Source organism: Elephas maximus, chromosome 17, assembly GCF_024166365.1.
Source record: "Elephas maximus indicus isolate mEleMax1 chromosome 17, mEleMax1 primary haplotype, whole genome shotgun sequence".
NCBI classification, from domain to species: Eukaryota; Metazoa; Chordata; class Mammalia; order Proboscidea; family Elephantidae; genus Elephas; species Elephas maximus.
Genome location: NC_064835.1, coordinates 59,543,147 through 59,563,800, shown reverse-complemented (window position 1 = coordinate 59,563,800; position 20,654 = coordinate 59,543,147).

Below are 20,654 nucleotides of genomic sequence, written 5' to 3'. Positions count from 1 at the left end.
CTACAGCAGTATATCGACAGGGAACTGCCAGAAATTCAGGCTGGTTTCAGAAGAGGACGTGGAACCAGGGGTATCATTGCTGACGTCAGATGGATCCCGGCTGAAAGCAGAGAATACCAGAAGGATATTTCCCTGTGTTTTATTGACTATGCAAAGGCATTCGACTGTGTGGATCATAACAAACTATGGATAACACTGCGAAGAATAGGAATTCCAGAACACTTAATTGTGCTCATGAGGAACATTTACATAGATCAAGAGGCAGTTGTTCGGACAGAACAAGGGTATACTGATTGGTTTAAAGTCAGGAAAGGCGTGCGTCAGGGTTGTATTCTTTCACCATACCTATTTAATCTGTATGCTGAACAAATAATCCGAGAAGCTGGACTATATGAAGAAGAACGGGGCATCAGGATTGGAGGAAGATTCATTAACAACCTGTGTTATGCAGAGGACACAACCTTGCTTGCTGAAAGTGAAGAGGACTTGAAACACTAATGAAGATCAAAGATCACAGCCTTCAGTATGGATTACACCTCAACATAAAGAAAACAAAAATCCTCACAACTGGACCAATGAGCAACATCATGATAAACGGAGAAAAGATTGAAGTTGGCAAGGATTTCATTTTACTTGGATCCACAATCAACAGCCATGGAAGCAGCAGTCAAGAAATCAAAAGATGCATTGCATTGGGCAAATCTGCTGCAAAGGACCTCTTCAAAGTGTTGAAGAACAAAGATGTCGCCCTGAAGACTAAGGTGCGCCTGACCCAAGCCATGGTATTTTCAATCACATCATATGCATGTGAAAGCTGGACAATGAAAAGGCAGACCGGAGAAGAGTTGACTCCTTTGAATTGTGGTGTTAGCGAAGAATATTGAGTATACCGTGGACTGCCAAAAGAACGAACAAATCTGTCTTAGAAGAAGTACAACCAGAATGCTCCTTAGAGGCAAGGATGGCGAGACTGCATCTTACATACTTTGGACATGTTGTCAGGAGGGATGAGTCCCTGGAGAAGGATATCATGCTTGGCAGAGTACAGGGTCAGCGTAAAAGAGGAAGACCCTTAACAAGGTGGATTGACACAGTGGCTGCAACAATGAGCTCAAGCATAACAACGATCGTAAGGATGGCACAGGACCGGATGGTGTTTCGTTCTGTTATGCATAGGGTCGCTATGAGTCGGAACCAACTTGACGACACCTAACAAGAACAACAACATAGTGATTTCACTCCTAAGTGTATGTACCTGCGTGTAATGAAAACATGTCCACACAAAAATTCATACATGAACGTTCATGGAAGCGTTATTTTTAATAGCCCCAGAGTGAAAACAACCCAAATGTTTATCAACAGATGAATGGATAAATAAACTGTGCTGTACTCATTCAATGGAGTATTACTTGGCATGGAATATTATTTGTCAATAAAAAGAAATTAAATATTAGTACATGTTACAACATGGATAAACCTTGAAAACAGTATTCTAAGCAAAAACAGCCAGTTACAAAAGACCAAATATTGTATGATTTCATTCATATGAAAAGCCCAGGATAGACGAATCTGTAGATACAGAAATTAGGTTAGTGGGTACTAAAAGTAGGGGTTGGAGCATGATGACTAAGGGCTGTGGGTTTTTTAGGGGGAGTAAAAATATTCTAAAAGTGATCATGGTTATGGTTTAAAACTCTGTGGATATACTAAAAGACATTGAGTTGTGCATTTTAAATGGGTGAATGATAAGCAAATGAATGATGTGATATGTGAATTATGTTTCAACAAGACTGTTAAAAAAAAAAAAAAAAAGAGTGACAAAAGAAATATTTGTAACTTCCATGTGGTCCATGTCAAATTAGCAGAAAAAAGATACCAGATAATTATTTGAGGCAAAATTCTCATATAGTCAAAAAAAAAGTGATTTTGCTTGGAAAGCCTCCTACAGAGCTTACAAGGAAAGAAAACTATAGAGCTTAAGGACTCTGGAACCAGAGAACCTGCAGTAAATCCTTGTCCTACCACTTGCTAATATGAAAATTACATGAGAAAATCTATAAAAAATATTCAACTGGGCTTTTGTTTTATGATTGTTTACTCAATTTATACAATATCTACACCAATGTATACACCTTTTTAATTGTATGCATTTGGCATTTAATGTATATTTGCACATGGCTGAATAAAGTAGGGAAAGGATTCAGAGAAGTCATTTTATGGGCATCTTTGTCTCTTGAGCCAAGACTAATACAAGTGCTCTTACCTAGAAAACCAAAATCTTATTTTACCCAGTTCTCCTTTCTAGTTACCACCCAAATTATTCTTTTTTCTAGTTTTTATGAATGATGTTCGACACCTTCTTCTTCCATTTCTTCTTTATGTGTTCCCTCTTCAATCCTTTAAAATCTGTTCTTCCATTATTCAATAGAAACTCTACTCTTGAAAGTTATGAGAAGTCTTTTACCAGATCCTTTTGTCCTTCATTTGTTCAGTTCCTATCAAAATTGAAAGTTTCCTTCTTTAATGAAACACACATCTGCTCCAATTTCCATGACAGAGTCCATTTTAGCTTTATTCTATATCTTTAGTTCACATTTCTGTATTAATTAATTCATTTTTTGTATTAAATTTCCTCCTCCTGAGATTTTAATGCTAGTTTAATTTTTGTTTCCTGTTTCTCTTCCTCCAGTGCTTTATGTTGCTCAACTACTACTATGTCCCCACTTAAATAAAGCATGGCTCACAAGTCAAGGCTTTTCTTTTTGTAGAAACTCCAATTCTTCATCTTCAGTTTCTGTTATGACAGTTTGACTTTTGTAACTCACCTATGCCTAAAATTCAGTAGCTTCCATAATGACTCCTGAATCATATGTCAGCACTCCGACCCATGTCATGAAGCATCTCAGGGTAGGAAAGGGGAGAGAACGACCTGGGACCCCACGTAAGTCCTGCCAACTTGGTTAAGCAATGACCTCTCTCTAATTTGGTCAACAAGGAGATTTGTCTGGAAGAAGGCTTAATGTCCAAGAGTCAAAGGTTTTCAGCTCTTGTAACTGAGGCTCCAAAAGGGGACCCCAAAACATAAGCAGGGTCCAGGTGTGGAAAGACCACGTGACTAGCATTCCAAAACTGGTAGGAGAAGTTTCTTGGAGTGGGGAATCAGTAAAATGGAAAAATTTCTAGAATAGAAATTCTGTCTGTGGGAATGACTTACAAGAAGACAGGACTAGAGAAACCAAAGTGGAGGTTCAGGACTTGTGTTAGCTGGATGTGAGAAGAGCTCATGGGTACCATGGACATCCAGTGATTGCTATCAAAGCATGCCATTTTGGCCTAGTGAGAAAGCTGGGGTCTTTGTGGAGAAATGTAGGTGCCAACAAATAGAATGCTCAGCCCCTCTGGGTATTGGCCTGAATGTGTGTAGACATAGCCACTTTCCTGTAGAAATCAGTGGATAACTAGGTGTGGCTGAGCCTACGGGAAGATAGAGCTGTGGAAAGTCAAGGAGGAAGAACAAGGTTCTGCCTGTGGTTTAGCAGCCTCTTACCCTCACGTGCCACCACTCATCTGTCAGTTTGTCATACTGTGGTGACTTGCATGTTTTTATAATGCTCGAAGCTATGCCAGCAGGGCCACCCATGGTAGACAGGTTTCAGAGGAGCTTTCAGACTAAGACAGACTAGCAAGAAAGGCTTGGTAATCTACTTCCAAAAATTAGCCAATGAAAAACTTATGGATCACAACAGAATACTGTTCAACGCAATAGCAACCAACAACCAAACAATAGCATTCTCTCTGGAAACCTAGGAGTCATACAGAACTGTAAAATGCCCTTTGTCCTCCAAATCCTTCCCCATTAATTCTTTGAAATTTATATATCTCTGTAACCATTTTTTAAATCCTGGTGCTACAGTTGTGGTCTAGACATCAACTTACTCATGGAGAACTATGAGTGTTGAGACGGATTTTTCTCCTCCTTCTCCTTTCATTGCATCCTGCACAACACTCTAAGATAATATCCTGAATACATCATATTTATCATGTTCTCCATCATTTATAACAATTTCCAATTTGTGTCAGGATAAAACAGAATTCTGTGGTGTGAATTCAAGGCCATCCATAATCTGGCTCCAGGCTGCCAATCCAATCTCATTTCCTAATTTTGTGCATGACATTCTCACAGTGAAGAAAGGTTTGGGAGACAGACAGCACCATGTCTGAATCTTGCTTCTTACTTCCCGTGATCATGACAAATTTGCTTACCTTCTGCAGACCTCAGTTCCTCACCTCTGACGTAGATTTGTTTATCATCTGAGATTGATTTGAAGATAAATGAGATGATGCCTGTATTGTACTCAGCATAACTTCAGGCATATGGTCAGCCTTCAACTACTGGGAGCTATTTGTTGGTTAAATTACTGTTTTTGAGATCTAGGATATGATATTTAATCCATGTATTATTCATTGCTGAGTTTATCTGTACTCTATTTTTATAATTTTCATGGAAAATCAAACTCTTAATATTTCTTTTAGCATTGAATGTTTTAAAATTCCAGAGTTGATTTCTATATCAACATATTATCTTGAAAGATCTAAGAAATTGACCAGGACAATGTTATTTTGAAAGCTTCAATTATATTGTTTAACATTCCAAAGAAATTAATTTTCTGAAAACCTCTTAAAATGAGTTTAGCTATTGACTCTTCCGTCCACTACTTTACTTCATTCATTCATTCATTCGTTTGTTTGTTTATTCAGCAAGCATTTAATCAAAGTCAATGTTTTTAAGCACGGGGAAGGATGCAGGGAACATGAAGAGTAAGAAGAGAACCTGTGGCTAAGATAGTTAGTTGCCCCCAAACTTCTGTTCTGCCTTCTGTAAAAGTAAAATTTTGAGCTCAACATATGCAAAAAAAGATTAGATTTCCCAGTCTCCTCTGCAGCTAGGTATGGCAATGTGAATACGTTCTGGTCAATGTGATGTACACTCAAGTGACAGGTGACAAATTCCAAGAAATTTTTCTCAAAGAAAGCTTTGGGGTGCTCTTTGCTCCTTTCTCCCTTCTCCTTTTCTAAAACCTGCAGCTTGGATTGTAGGATGGTGTCATGAGGATGAAGTCCCTGGGTGGTGCAAATATTTAGAGTGCTTGGATGCTAACTGAACTCAGAGGCACCTCAGTAGAAAGGTTGGGTGATCTACGTCCAAAAAATCAACTATTAAAAATCCTATGGAGCAAGTTCTACTCTAACACACATGGGGCCACTATGAGTTGGTGTCGACTCGATGGCAACTGATTTCTAATCATGAGCATGAAGGCCACAACCTAAGGATTAGGGGATAGAAAACTGGAATCAGATTGGGGTCAGAGGTATGCAGAGCTACCATGTCTACCTTGGACTGCCTATTCCTCCACTTGGTCATGAGAAATGATCCTATTTTATGAAAGCCACAATTTTTTGGATCTCTGGAACTTGCAGCTGAGCCTAGTCCTAATTGATACTCACTCCCAGCTTTCTATCCAAAAGCTTACAACTTCACAGGACAGATGTATTTATATATAAATCAATTCATGTACACCAAGAGGGTTTAGGAAACTGAACTAACATTACTTTATTCACAAGTAGACTTTAAATTTTACTTGTTTTTTCTAACCAATAGTTTGAACACCATTTTCAGTGTAGCTGTTGCTACAGAATGTCAAAGTAAATGGTTGAACAAAATATTCTTCAACTGAATTTCTTATTTAAAAGGATCAGATTGATATTCAAAAAAAAAAAAAGAATCAAAGAGTTATTATGGTATTATTCAAACATACCTTAGGAGTAATAATTTGAGTATTTTGGCTGAGCATAGTATGGAGTTTCTTTGACAACCAATATTGTGAAATTAGTTTGTGTCTATAGCTATACATGAACACAGGTACTGAGACACGAACTTCATTCGTAGCCATAGCCTTAGTAAAAATCTTTTACAAATTCAGGCCCTCTCATGTTTAGCCTACATAAAGCTTATAAGAATGGTTTTTAGTGGTACTTAGGGCTTTTTTAGGGCTACTTTTCCATCCTTGGAGCCCTGGTGGTGCAGTGGTTAAGAGCTGGGCTGCTAACCAAAAGGTTTGTAGTTTGGATCCCCCAGCTGCTCCATAGAAACCCTATGGGGGCAATTCTACTGTGTCCTACAGGGTCGCTATGAGTCAGAATCGACTCAATGGCAACCAGTTTGTTTTTTTCCATCCTTGCCTGAAGAACATTGGAGCCCTGGTGGTGCAGTAGTTAAGAGCTCCGTGCTAATCAAAAGGTCAGTAATTCAAATCTGCCAGCTGCTCCTTGGAAACACTATGGGGCAGTTCTACTCTGTCCTGTAGGGTGTCTATGAGTCAGAATCGACTAGATGGCAAATGGTTTAGTTTGTTTTTTTGGTAACGTTTAGCCTACATAAAGCTTGTAAGAATGATTTCAGGGGTATTTTTCATTCTTGCCTGAAAAACGTTATTCTATACCATTAATTTAAATGCCAAATGTTTAATTAGCATTTGTATAAATATTTTCACTACTCCTATAGCATTTAGTTTTTTCATGTTCATTTAATTCTGTTCAAAGGTTAATTCCTTCTTTGCTATTTGCTCAATGGTGACTGGTAATAAATGGTGAATTATATCCATAATTGTCATTATCAGGAGAAATGATTACATTTATCAAAAGCCCATGTAACAACAATTTTCTTCTTCTTCAAAGGATTCACCATGAAAACTCAATAAATCTCATGATAACTTTTCAGCTAACATTTTCGATGTGCCACTACTATGCAGTAAATATGAGTAATTTACAAAATTATCTTAAAATAGCTTCAAGATGAGGGCAAAAAAGAAACAATTCACATAATTTAAATCGATCTTTTCTGCAAGCTTTTTTTTTTTTTAAATTGAGGAAGTTCAAAACTATTCAATAGAGATTTATCATAAACGATTGCCATTAAGTCTATCAATAAAACCTGAAAAATCCAATTTCAAAAGTCTGTAAAGATAAGCCTAGCCATTATATAACACATGTTTGAAAGGTGGTTTTTCACTGGGAAACAAAGCCAAAATTGCACAATCTTCTCCCATCTCCCTCTCTTATTTGGGGGGTTTTGATCAGTCTTTTTTTTTACCTCTTGATATTCCCAGTCAGTGTACCTCAAGCACAGCCACCACCTGTCTGTCAGTGGAGGCTCGTGTGTCGCTATGATGCTGAACAGGTTTCAGTGGAAAGTCCTATGGATCACAGTGGTCCAGTCTACAACTGATTGTAGGAATGGCATAGGACCGGGCAGCGTTTTGTTTCATCGTGCATGGAGGCGACTCAACGGCAGCTAACAGCGGCAACAATTTCTTGATAGACATGCTGTCTTAGTCATCTAGTGCTGCTATATCAGAAATACTACAAGTGAATGGCTTTAACAAAGACAGGTTTATTCTCTCATAGTCCAGTAGCCTCGTAGTCCAAATTCAGGCACCAGCTCCAAAGGAAGTCTTTCTCTCTGATGGCTCTGGAGGAAGATCCTTGTCATCAGTCTTCCCTTGATCTGGGAGCATCTCAGTGCTGCGTTCTTGGTTGTATGAGGCTCCCATGTCTCTTTTGCTCAGTTATCTCTTATATTTAAAGAGAGATTGGCTTAAGACACTATCTAGTCTTGTAGACCTCATCAGTACAACTGCCACTAATCCATTTTATTACATCATAGTGATAGAATTTACAACACATAAGGAAATCACATCAGAAGATAAAATGGTAGACGATCATACAATCATACAAGGGAATCATAACCTAGCTAAGTTGACGGATATTTGGGGGTGATACAATTCAATCCATAACACATGCCTTATAAAATTAGTCATGAAAAAGCCCTTTACTCCCAAAAATGTCAGTGTGGGTGTTTGTTACATTGCTGGTTTCTTCTCATGTTGGCTAAGAGTTAGTTGTGTGACTGTTTTGGCTAAAGGACATCAACACCCATTGATACAAATAGAGGCTTAAAAGTGCTTGTGCTTCTTGCCTTGCTCTCTTGGAATGCTTCCATTACTGTGTGTGAAGCAACCTAGAATGATAGAGAGGCCTAGCCATCCCAATCAGTTCATCCATCCCAGCTGAGACCCCAGACATTTGCAAGGTTTCAAATTGGACCATTTAGCCTAATCTGAATTGCTACCTGACTGCTGCCAAATGAGTGAGCCCAAGCAAGAACAGGAAATGAATTGCCCATTCAGTCTACAGAATGATCAGAAGTAATGAACTGTTGTTTTAAGCCAAAAATTTTTAGTAGTTTGTTGCGTAGTAAGAGATTGGTGATGGAGAAATTGGCCTTCAATAAGCCAGTCCACTTGTCTATCAGGCCAACTCGTTCTGGCTGATATAGTATATGCTAAGGCCAGTGAATTCTGTGGGAATCAGCCCATCATAGCACATACTTAATCATAAAATGAGGGCCTTGGTTAGAGGCAAGGCTCGTGGAAGTCTGTGGGCTGAACACGATTTTCACCATAGGTGGTGGCAGTGGTGGCAGAAACATTGCCAGCAGGAAAGGCAAATCCATATAGGGGATACATATCCATCCTGTGGGAACAAATAACTGTTCTCTCCATGGTGGAAGGGGTCCAATGTAATCTATATAGAGAGTTAATCTTCCACTTTAAATGATATTTTAGGTTCATAAAAGTCAGTCAGTATTCCTTTTAAATAACATAAATTAATTAGTTAAAGGAGATACCCAATTAGCACTGGAAAAGAGAACCATGCACGTTCTGGTGCCGATGAAATTGGACTGAGAAAAGGGTTGACTTCATGACGTCTCCTGCATATTCTGTATTTTTACCCAAATAATGGTCTCATTGCATTTTTATTTCTCACACCACACGGGTTATTTTCATCAGCGGGTTATATCAATACCTTTTTACATGTTGCTGATTTCAGTTCAATTTTTTTTTTTCTCTGCCCAACAGATTTAATGTTACTGGAATAAAAGTGATCCTATGGCAACTTCATTTAAGGTAATTATTTTCCCAAACCAAGTACAACCAATGGTGAATTGAACAGGCTTATTATGGAAATAGGAAGCCATGTTGAAACCAAAGAATAGGAATGTGTAAAGAGCTAGAAATTAGTAAGTAAGAAATTATTCTAGGCCTAAAACTACAAGAAGGAGATGTTATTTATATTTATAGCTTTCGTAAGTCTTAAAATGAAAGGTAATTTTTGATAATCATTGTCTTTGAAATCAACAATTAATTCACCAGAAGAAATTGTGTTTTCATCTTAAAATAGTCCATTTTAGTTTGTTCATTCATTATCATCATCAGTGTCCTCATTTTCATGGAAAGGCCATTCCTTTTCATGAATTTAGAAATCTAGGTGAAACCTGCCTTGAAATTTGGGATTCCTCTTTCATTTGCCAGAAGCTTCACTTTGATCTGAATTGAGACAGTAGACAGAGCTTGATTTTGTTCCCTTAGAGAAATAATCCACTCTTTCAAATCGTTCTCCAACTCAGGCCTTTTTGCTTCGGGCCCAGGACATGTGTGTTTTCGCACATTCATTTTCTCCAGCTCCTTTTTCTCTTTTCTCCATTCATGAATGGATGACTCTCCAACCTGGAACTCTCTCTCGCTGCTGCTCTGTTGTTCCTTTCTTCCTCCCTCAAAACGACTTTCAGTTTGAAGTCGGAGGTGTAGGACTCGCGTTTAACTCCTGCCATGATTCCATAGGGTTCTAAGGTTTATGTTAATAAACTGAAAACATGTGCACAATATAATTGATAACTGACTGGTTCTAGGAAAAAAAACAAACCAAACCTGTTGCAGCCGAGTAGATTCTGACTCATAGCGAGTCTTTTGGACAGACTAGAATGGCCTCTTAGAGTTCCAAGGAGCACCGGGTGGATTCAAACTGCCAACCTTTTGGTTCTCAACCGCAGCTCTTAACCGCTATGCCACCAGGGTATCATCAGTGTTCTAGTAAAGAGTTGCAAAATTCAAATATGAGGTGTACAAGAAGCAAAAGTCTTTTTGTATGCTCACAAGCATATGACTAAGGTGACTTACGATCATTGATCAAAGACATTGGTGCTAATAAGACATAACATAGCTTAATGTCTTCACTTAAGGTGATCTGTTAATGTTTTTGCTTTCAACTGTTGAGCCAAAAGCAATTGTTTATCAGCTTTGCTTTGTTTACTCCTCCAATTAAGAGCCAGAGTAGGAAGACAACTGTGATAATTATGTCAATGCAGATTAAATCGAGATTCCTATTGATAGCTACTCCATGCCATTTAAGATGGTTCAGGCTTCGCTTTATCTACCCTTCCAATTCATAGCACCTGATTTATGGACAGCCTTCAGCAGGTTCAAGTTTCTGACTGATGACTCAAAAGTGACTGGGATATAATTATCAAATTAATAAAAACAAATGCACAGTATCAATTGTTTATTTGCAGATTACCAGGGTCCTACCAAACTCGATCCATGACTTCTTGGCCATTGCTTATAATTTTATTGTACAAATATGATCAAAAGTTACATTTTTGGACTACTGAATGAGGTTGAATGAGGCCGAAATTTGCTACTGGAAATTTCATGAGACAGGCACAGTATATAGTTGGGCAACACTATGCCAGAGATTTTTTTTTCACAGTTTCGTCATTTCTGTGTGTTATATGGGTGTGCACATTATTTACATGAGCATGCTATTTACAAAAAAATAATGTTGGACCCAGAGTTCCAACAGTCTCTCCACCATCCCCAAAGACAGTATGGGGATCTGAAAGTGGAACGTACGTTAACACACAAAACATGGAATTGTAGTTCTAGATTCTAAGTATTTTTTGCAGGAAGAATGTGGTCATTCTGAGAGAATATTTCATAGTAGACTCATAATGGGAACCCTGGTGGTTTAGTGGTTAAGAGCTATGGCTGTTAACCAAAAGGTCAGCAGTTCGAATCCACCAGGCACTCCTTGGAAACCCTATGGGGCAGTTCTACTCATAATAAAGGTAAATTTGCTAGTCATTGAGGGGCAAAGCTCTAGTCATCTTGGGGTTATCTTAAAAATAAGAATTCTGCTGGAGCAGGCAAATTTCCTGATATATCCCTACTTCCGACTGAAGCATTCATGCACTCGCAAGTAAATGGACTCTAATGTGGTGAAATAAACCACAGAGAATATAAAAACTTTTCTGTCCCATTCCTTCCCTCTCTCTGTCAAATCCATCAGAATTTGTCACGTGAGCCACTGGAGGAACATCTGAAGACATGTGAACTAGTTCAAACAGGAGGTTGATTTACAACATGTCCTGGGGTGAAACAGGCTAGTTACAAGAAGTAGTACAAGGTTTTAAAGAATTTCTAATTCAAATTCTCAGAGTCAAGAAGGTAATGTATCTAGTGTAAAAATAAGAGAGAAATAAAAAGACCTAAAGTCTTGGTCTCTCAGTCTCTTATTATCTCCCAATTCCTCACCTCTCTCTCTCTTTCTCCTTTTTCATTCTCTTTCCATGTATCTATCAAAAAACATGAGGAGAGCAAAGGAAATGTGGGAGAAGTGCTGATTGCCCTTCTACTTGAGGCTACATGTTATGATGGGTTTTGCAACCCAGGAATTTCCGGCCTTGTGCTGATTGCTCCTCTTCTATCTTTTATCGATAACTTTGAAATAACTTGTAAACATAATTTACTAACAAATTTCCAGTTAAGATCTAATGAGGGAGATCTTACAATTCAAAGGAGGGGAAGCAGAAATGCCTCTGTAACCTTTCTACGTACTACCAGAGACAATGGAGCCACATGACAGAATCTATCATCCTGCCTGACTTTTAATAACTCTGTACTCAGCCAAGCTATGGTCCTTGTCTGAAGGTCACAGAAATACATTCTAAAATATGCATAAACTCAAGAAGTAGTACCATCGATAAATGCTTACTGAAACTATGACACTGGCTAAGAAATTAACAAAGAAATCAGATATGGGGAAATAAGATATAAAGCAAAGGCTGGACAATTATGGTCAGTGGGCCAAATCCAGCCTGCTCTCTGTTTTTGTCAATCAAGTTTTATTGGAATACAGAAAATAGTATATTGTCTATAACTGTCTTCACACTAAAAGTGGATGAGTTGTGACAGAGGCCGTAGAGCTCACAAGCCCAGTACAATTACTATCTGGACCTTCACAGGAAAATTTGTAAACCCCTGATCTAGTATGACTTCTGCCATGTGGATTATGGAGGTTTGTCTTAGTTTATCCAGATTGTTCTTTAGAATGGGTCATCCAGAGGCTGTCTTTTCCCAGCCTAGGTCTGCTTTTCTTCTTCCTCTTCCTCCTATCCCTGACTGAGGCAACCCTACCCACTGAAGCCCTAATATTCATTAGACTTTTTTGATCTGAAGATTCTCGCTTTTATTCAGCAGTTTTTCATGTATTATTTATTTTATATATATATATATACTTTTTAAATCTCATCTTTGGGAAATCCAATTGTCTTTAGGATGAATGAGAAGAAACTTATTAAACCAGATTTTCCCACTATTAGGGTGGGTGGATAATTTTTGGATTTTCTCACTATCCCTCTGGAGGATTTTTTTACTGAATGTTACTTGACAAATTTCATTCATAGGTTCACAAATAGGAGAATACTCCTATCTACATCTACGTGTATCTATCTACTGTCTATTTGTCTGCTAATCTGTCTGTCTGTGTTCTCTAGAGAAGCAAAACCAGTGAGACTTATATATAAATATATTTAAAGGGAAATGGTTCACACGGTTGCAGGGGCTGGCAAATCCCAATTCCGTGGTTTAGGTGACAGGCTAGAGACCTCTGCTGACTCATGGGTTGCAGGGGCTAATGAGTACAAAAGCTGAAGATCAGGTAGCAGGCTGGAGACTTTCAAAACCCTCATTTTGTGTACAGGAAAACTAAGAGTGAAGTAGCCTTTTCAAAATGAAGCCATGAGTAGGGTGAATCAGGACTGGGATTGAGATTTCACGATTGTGAACTCTGTAGCTGTCTTTCAAACATTTGAGGCCCAAAGACACATTTTCTTTTTAGCAAAGCCATTAATTTTTATACCTATACTTCTACGTATCTGTGTGAATCTGCTCAGAAATGCCTATGGGAATCATTGAGAACACTTATGAGTGAGTGTACGTTTTATCTAGATATTAAACAGAAAGTATTTCATTTGATGGTTGAGTATGGGTGACAATCTCCCATTCAAGAAGTAAATAAATGTATTTTTCATGGTTCCTATGCTTTTGCAAACCCGTATTTTTTGTCATGACTCTTCATGAGAGAAATATTAATTTAGCCAAGGCTGTGCATGTTTCCACGCTGTTACTGCTTAATTAGGTTGATTAGAGTCTTGGCTACGCAGTTTACTATGTCAAGGTATTCCATACTCTGACAGAACACGTGCAGGCAGGCAGTTCATTTGAACGGACACTATTATATACACTTAATATAAAAAAAATGTAGCTAGGACAATAGAACCTTTTTAAACTACTGTTAATAAGTCATTTTAATTACAACTCAGCCAAAGATCTTGACGACACTTTCCATGAGGAGATATTTTATTGTTGTTGTTCATACTCTGCCATTGATCTTTGGTCTCCGTAAGTTCAGTATTGTTATTTTTTGTATACTCACTTGACAAATTACTGAAGCATCAATTGTAGGAGGAAAAGCATTTAACTAAATATCTGTATAGGCTTTATTCCAGGGGTTGGCAAGCTATGGTTCACATACCAAAACTGGCCCACTCCTTGGTTTTGTAAAAAAAGTTTTATTGGAATACCACGACACTTGTTCATTTACTTATTGTCTCTGGCTGGTTTCTTGTTACGATGACAGAATTGAGTAGTTGTGGTAAAAAAAATATGGCTTATAAATCCTAAAATATATGCTATCTGGAACATTATAGAAAAAGAAAAGTGGCCTTTTCTATCCTATTAAATGTTAGCATTTAAATGGACGTATTTCCGATGGGTCAGGTGAAATAACAGTTTACTTGGGAGACGAAATGTCACCCATGATGTCTTCACAGACTGAGTTTTGTTGGAAGAATTCATCTTTCTCTTTATGCAGAGAAATCATTAGATTAGGACTCAGAATTACATTGTATGATATGTTACTGATTCTTTTTTCTTCTAAATATCGAGCCCCAGTTGAAGTGGGCTATTCAAGTGAAAAACCCAAATGCTACGAGTAGGATTTGGCTCAATGGCAACAGGTATTCAAGTGAAAATTAATATATTAATACAATAATGTTATCAATATATATCCTCCATGTCCTATTTGAGGTGACCATATAATTTATAATCCCACCTGGGACTCTTTTGAGATTGACTGCTGGGATATCTAATGTAAACTGAGATTTTCCTGGGAAAACTGGAATATTTAGTCACCAGACCGATATGCCGTATCATACCTCTCTTAGAATTTAGTTCCCCAGGCTCAGAACCCATTCCTATAATTAATATATTAGAATAGTAGTTTTGAGAATTTTATTATTACTACCTTTATCAAAGCCCCTTCTTGAAATAAAACCTGTTGTATAAAAGCAGTATATAAAGCTCATGAGATGGAGATGATGAGATGGCCTGGTTGTGGAAAGAATGTGAGGCAAAGCCCCAGTGTTCACTTCCTTCCTCAACCCTCCTTTGTGGTCTCTGGTGCAACCCTGTGGAACCTCTAGGATTCTGAGGGTGACAGTTTGAAAACTACCAAAATATAAGAAAATTATTATAAGAAAATAATTCAGGATAATTTTGTTCCTCTCAATCACTACTCATGAGATTTAGTTACTAAAGCATCCCATGGTTCTCGCTAGAAGGAGATCTAGGACGTGGGTGTCATGTGGGGCTTGGCAGAAAAGCTCTAGAAAAGTAAATAAAAATTCTCATAAGAACATATGCCTATATTTTCAGTTGTACTAAAAGCATAGTTGTTAAAAACCGAGACCTTTAGGTGTAACTTTCAATATCACAAGGATTTACATCCTTACTAGCCCTACTCATGACTTCACTTTGGACAGGTCATTTCACTCTCTGAGTTTTGTTCTCTAATGTGGACTGAATCTGATTTTATTTTTCTGAGATCCCCTTCCTAAGGGGAGGGCAAGAAATAAACCAATTATTCTTAAATCCACATTTCATGAGTTTTAGAATGTGGCTATCAACTTTCCAGAAAGCTTGGCAAACCTAAGTTGTGGGTTATAGGTAGTGGATTGCCTTGAGTGCATGGCACAGGCACTCATCATCAAGTCATATATACAAATAGATGAAGCTCTCATTAAAAAATGTTAAAACGCTGTATACTGTTAAATATGTCTTAAGAATCACATATGTGTTTGGTACATATATTATCCTGCATATATATAAGCAGCCTATGAACATATGGGATACTTGGAAGATATTTTGGATTTTCTTTAAAGCTACATTGACTATACTTTATGTATTACTGCAGTTTTACAATGGACAGTGCTAACCCTTTACTATTAATGTATTGCTAAAACTTCAGGGAAGCATTAAATAAATCTCTAGCAACTTCTAACGCCTTGAATAGCCTTCCAGTTTCTGGTTTCTCCACACATGAAGTTTTCTGAAGTGTATCTCCAAGATTCTGCATTTTGATATCAGTTATTTATGGGAATTAACATGGAGAGATGGAACAGCAGGTCTGTGTGGGATGGTGGCAAATTGGAGTCTAAAAATGAGTGATGTTTGTTGTAATGAGGTACATACATTTAAGGCCGAGAGTGGTAGAGACAGAGAGAGAGAAGAACATAATATGATCAGTTTATTTAAAGGCTTCAGATGAAAAAATAAATCACTCAAATATGCTCAGGTAGACAGTTTCCTCTTTATTTTTATACAAGTGTCTTGTCATTCTAGAAAGATACAAATAAGGCAACAAGAGAACATAATATATTTAAAGGAAAACACCACTGTCTCTCTTTCAGTATAGTTGTGTATTCGTGTTTCTATTGCAGTCCATTCATCTGTGTCTTTCTTGCTCAGATGGATCTGAAGAGAAAGGAATGCAAGCCTAGGTGATGTGTTTTACTTCAGAAGCAGGAAGCCCAACTAGAGGAATTTTACTTTTTCATAAACCTGGTCACCCTGCTATGGTATATATCTTACTTACAGGTAATTTACAGGAGAAATTAAGTTCTAATCGGTTGAAAAATTACAACCAAATAGCAGGATTATTGGAGCAATAATCCAAGAAGCTGGACTATATGAAGAATAGCGAGGTGTCAGGATTGAAGGGAGATTCATGAACTACCTGCGATTTGCAGATGACACAACATTACTTGCTATAAGTGAAGAGGACTTGAAGCACTAACTGATGAATATCAAAGATTACAGCCTTCAACATAAAGAAAACAAAAATCCTCACAACTGGGCCAATAAGCAGCATTATGATAAATGGAGAAAATATTGAAGCTGTCAAGGATTTCATTTTACTTGGATCCACAATCAATACCCACGGGAACAGCAGTCAAGAAATCAAATGACATATCGCATTGGGCAAAATTTCTTGAAAGTGTTTAAAAGCAAAAATGTTACCTTGAGGATTAAGGTGCGCCTGATCCAAGCCACGATGTATTCAACTGCCTCATCTTTATGTGAAAGCTGGGCAATGAATAAAGAAGACTGAAGAAGAATTGATGCGTTTAAATTATGGTTTGGGCAAAAAATATTGCATATACTATATACTGCCAGAAGAACAAACAAATCTGTCCTGAAAGAAGTACAACCAGAGAGCTCCTTAGAAGCCAGGAAGGCTAGACTTCTCACGTACTTTGGACATGTTAGCAGGAGAGGCCAGTTCCTCTTAAAGTAGAGGGTGAGAGAAAAAGAGGAAGACCCTTCACGAGATGGATTGACACAGTGGCTACAACAATGGGCTCAAACATAGCAACAATTGTGAGGATGGGACAGTGTTTTGTTCTGCTGTGCATGGAAACAGCTCGCGGACACCTAACAACATCATTGAAAAATTAACTGAGTCTCCAGTCTTAGGTCACATGATCTGGAGGACAGAGGTGTTGACTGCCAACTCATAGAAAAGCCACTGTATAAAAATTGTGACAGTCGTATAAATTTCACAGTACTTTTATTATTTCTTCTGTATAACTGCATTCCAGGAAAAGTTCCTTGCAAACACAATTCATCTTTTTGTCTTCTCAGAGGAAAAAGGAACCCCAATTCAGCTCAGCAAAAACTCTAACATTAGTGTAGCCACTAAGCATACAGCACTAGGTAATCAACATGAGAAGTTTATTGCTCATCCACTTGAGTGTTTAATGTTATTAGCTAACTAAAGGGAAGATCTATCTTTTTTTCATACAATCCACTTAATGAATTAGATAGTCCCTGCATAGTTGCCATATTATTGTTGTTGTTAGGTGCCATCTTGGAAGAAGTACAGCAGCAATTTGACTGCTTCAGAGATGGGAGCTAGGATGGTGATATGGAAAGCAGAAGGTCAGAACTTCAGGGATTCACACAGCTCCCAGAATGCTAAAATCTGTAATAATACCTCTAACAACAGCTACCATTTTGTAAGTGTTTCTCTGTTAGGTATTATGGGAAAGGATTCACATGCCTTTAATTAGTACAATACCCTGCTACTTTCATTTAATATCTGATGTAAGTAAAGGCTCTGAGGTGAAGCGATTGCTCAGGGTCACGCAGTGAGTGGCAGAGCTGTGGCTTTGCTCAGAGGCTCAGCCCTAAGTCCACAGTCAGAGCAGTCTTGCCCTGTTTTATGGATTGAACTGTGTTTTATAAATCCTAACCCTTAAACCTGTAGAAAGGAGCTCTGGTGGTGCAGTGGTTAAAAGGCTCGGCTGTTAACCGAAAGGTCAGCAGTCCAAACTCACCAGCCACTCCTAGGGAGAAAGATGTGGCAGTCTGCTTTCACAAAGATTATAGCCTTGGAGATCCTGTGGGGCAGTTCTACTCTGTCCCATAGCGTTGCTATGAGTTGGATGGCACACAACAGCAACATACCTGTGGATATAATCCCATTTGGGAACAGGACTTTCTTTGTTATGTTAAAGAAGCCATATCAGTATCGGGTGTGTTTTAAACCAATCGCTTTTGAGAGAAAAGAGTGGATTAAGCACAGAAGCAAGGAGACACAGGGAGAAGACCAACACAATCTGAAGACAATGGAGGCAGACCAGTCTGCAAGCCCAGGAATAAAACAGAAAGCTGAGTCAAGAATGTTCCCTCAGGGCCAACAGAGAGGAAGCCTGCCCCTAGGGACAGCACCCTGAATCCCAACTTCTAGCCTCCTAAACTGTAAGAAAATACATTTCTGTTCATTAAAGCCATGCAGGCATGGTATTTTTGTTACAGCAGCACTAAGAAACTAAGACACTCCAGTATCTCACCATAATTAGAAAGTTAATGGGAACTTCGAGTAGTGGTTTTCATTCTGTATTTTTAAAATTACAGATGCACTAACTGCACTCCCAAAGATTATGACTCAAAATATTTGGAGTAGGACCCAGCCTTTAGCATTTCTTCAAAGCTCCCTAGATGGTTCCGAAGTGCACAGATAGGCGAGAATCTCTGCCTTCCAAAGTGCATGGTGTGTTATATTTGACACTGGGGCTTTCCTTATTCATTGTCCTATTTATCCATACAGGTCCCTGGGTGGTGCAAACAGTTAGGTGCTCAGCTACTAGTCAAAATGTTGGCAGTGTGAACCTACCCAGAGGTACCTCAGAAGAAAGGCCTGGCAATCTGCTTCTGAGAGAGGTCGTAGCCTTGAAAACCTTATGGAGCATTTCTACTCTGAAGCACATGAGGTCGTTATGAGTTGGAATCAACTTGAGTGCAACTGGTTGGTATCCGCCTCACAGCTACACCAATCCCGTGAGACAGCCACTAGTGCTCTCATTTCATACACTGGAGGCCGTGACATAGAGAAGGGAGTTGACTGGCAAGGCTGAAACTGGCCTTCTGGGCCTACTTTGAGTGTATTCTGGATGACAAAACTGCTGCATCTCTTTTCTTAACACAGTTAGAATTCCGGGCAAAGGTGACACAGACCTGTGAGAAGTGGCACATTAGAAAAGAAGTTACATTAACACAGCCAGGTCGTTTGACTTTCACTGTATACAATCAGCAGCAGAAAACTGGACTATGCACATCAATAAATAGAGGTGTAGGCAACCATCCCTCTCCTCTTCTTGTCAATAGAATGGGAATAATAGTGGACCCCGTGGGGTGGTTATGAGATTCAATGAAATGTGTGAAAGAGTTTTGAAACCTGTAAAGTACTGTGTAAATATAAAAAAAAATATAAGAGACTACTAAATAGACAAGTCTTTTAATGGCAAAATCTGTAAGAAAGGGATCATTGTTGACTTTACAAGTTCAGTGTATTTTGTTTGATGCCAGCAGAGCGCTAAGTTCAAACAGTAAACTCATTCTTTTGTTTATCCAGATTAAGGTAGAAAACAAAATATTTGGGCTTTCTAAATTTTCATGGTGGCCATCATTTCAGTAACAGGATCGTGTCAGTGAAATAGGTCTTTCCTCGTTTTCTGAAGTGAGTCTCCTATATTGTTTAACTCTTCTTTCAGATTGCTTGGTGGCCACTCCAGCATAGGTGTTAGCATGTGACAGAAGGAGAAAGGAGGAAGAGATAAGACAGGGAGTGCCGACTTCTCCAAAGCTCAATTACCAATCGTGCCTACTAGCCTATAAACAGTCACCTTCCTCTCCGCAATGTTGTCCTCACCACTGGCTTTAGTAACCATTTATATTCTGATGACCCCACGTTCCAGCTCCCTACTGTATCTTCTGTATCTAAGCCTATGTATTCAGTTGCCTACTAGAAGATCTGTATGGCTGCCCCACTGACGCCTTAAATTCAGCATACGCAAACCCTAACCTGACACATTCCTTCTGAAATTGCTCCTCCATTAGCCCCTATTTCACTGGAGGATGCTACCACATACCCAGTTGTCCAATCAGAGAGTCATTCTTGACTGCTCCCTTTCTGTCGCTCCCGAATCACCTTCTGTGCATTGTCCCTCCTTGATATATCCCAACCCTACACATTTGTCCTGTCTTTTTGACTCTATCCTAAGTCAGGCCACTTTCATCTCTTGCCTGGTTATCTGCCAGAGCCCTCTAGCACAGCTCCTCATTTCTGCTCTTGTCCAGCTCCTGCCCATATTCCACATTGTATCCAAAGTCATCTAAAACCCAAATCTAATCTCACAGTTCTTTAATAGTCTCCCATTGCCCTCATGAGGGGTCCAAGTTTCTTAAAATGACTCATAAGACATTTGTAATATGCTTTCTGTTGATCTTTCCTATCTCATATCTTGACACACATCCTCCTCGTACTCAGTGCTTGAGTTCTACTAAACTGGGTTCGATTTCACGAAAGCATTCTACTCCGTCACACCCATGATTCTTCCTCTGCTTGGAACTGCTCTCCTGAACTACCCTCCTTTGCCTGGGCCCAGTCCTATACTCTTTTTAATATATTCATATATCTTTCCTAGCTTCTCTGACTTTTTTGTTCTGTACTAGATACTACACTTGCTGCTTTCATTGCAGTTTTCGCTCTGAGTTGTAAATGCCTGGCAGCTTATT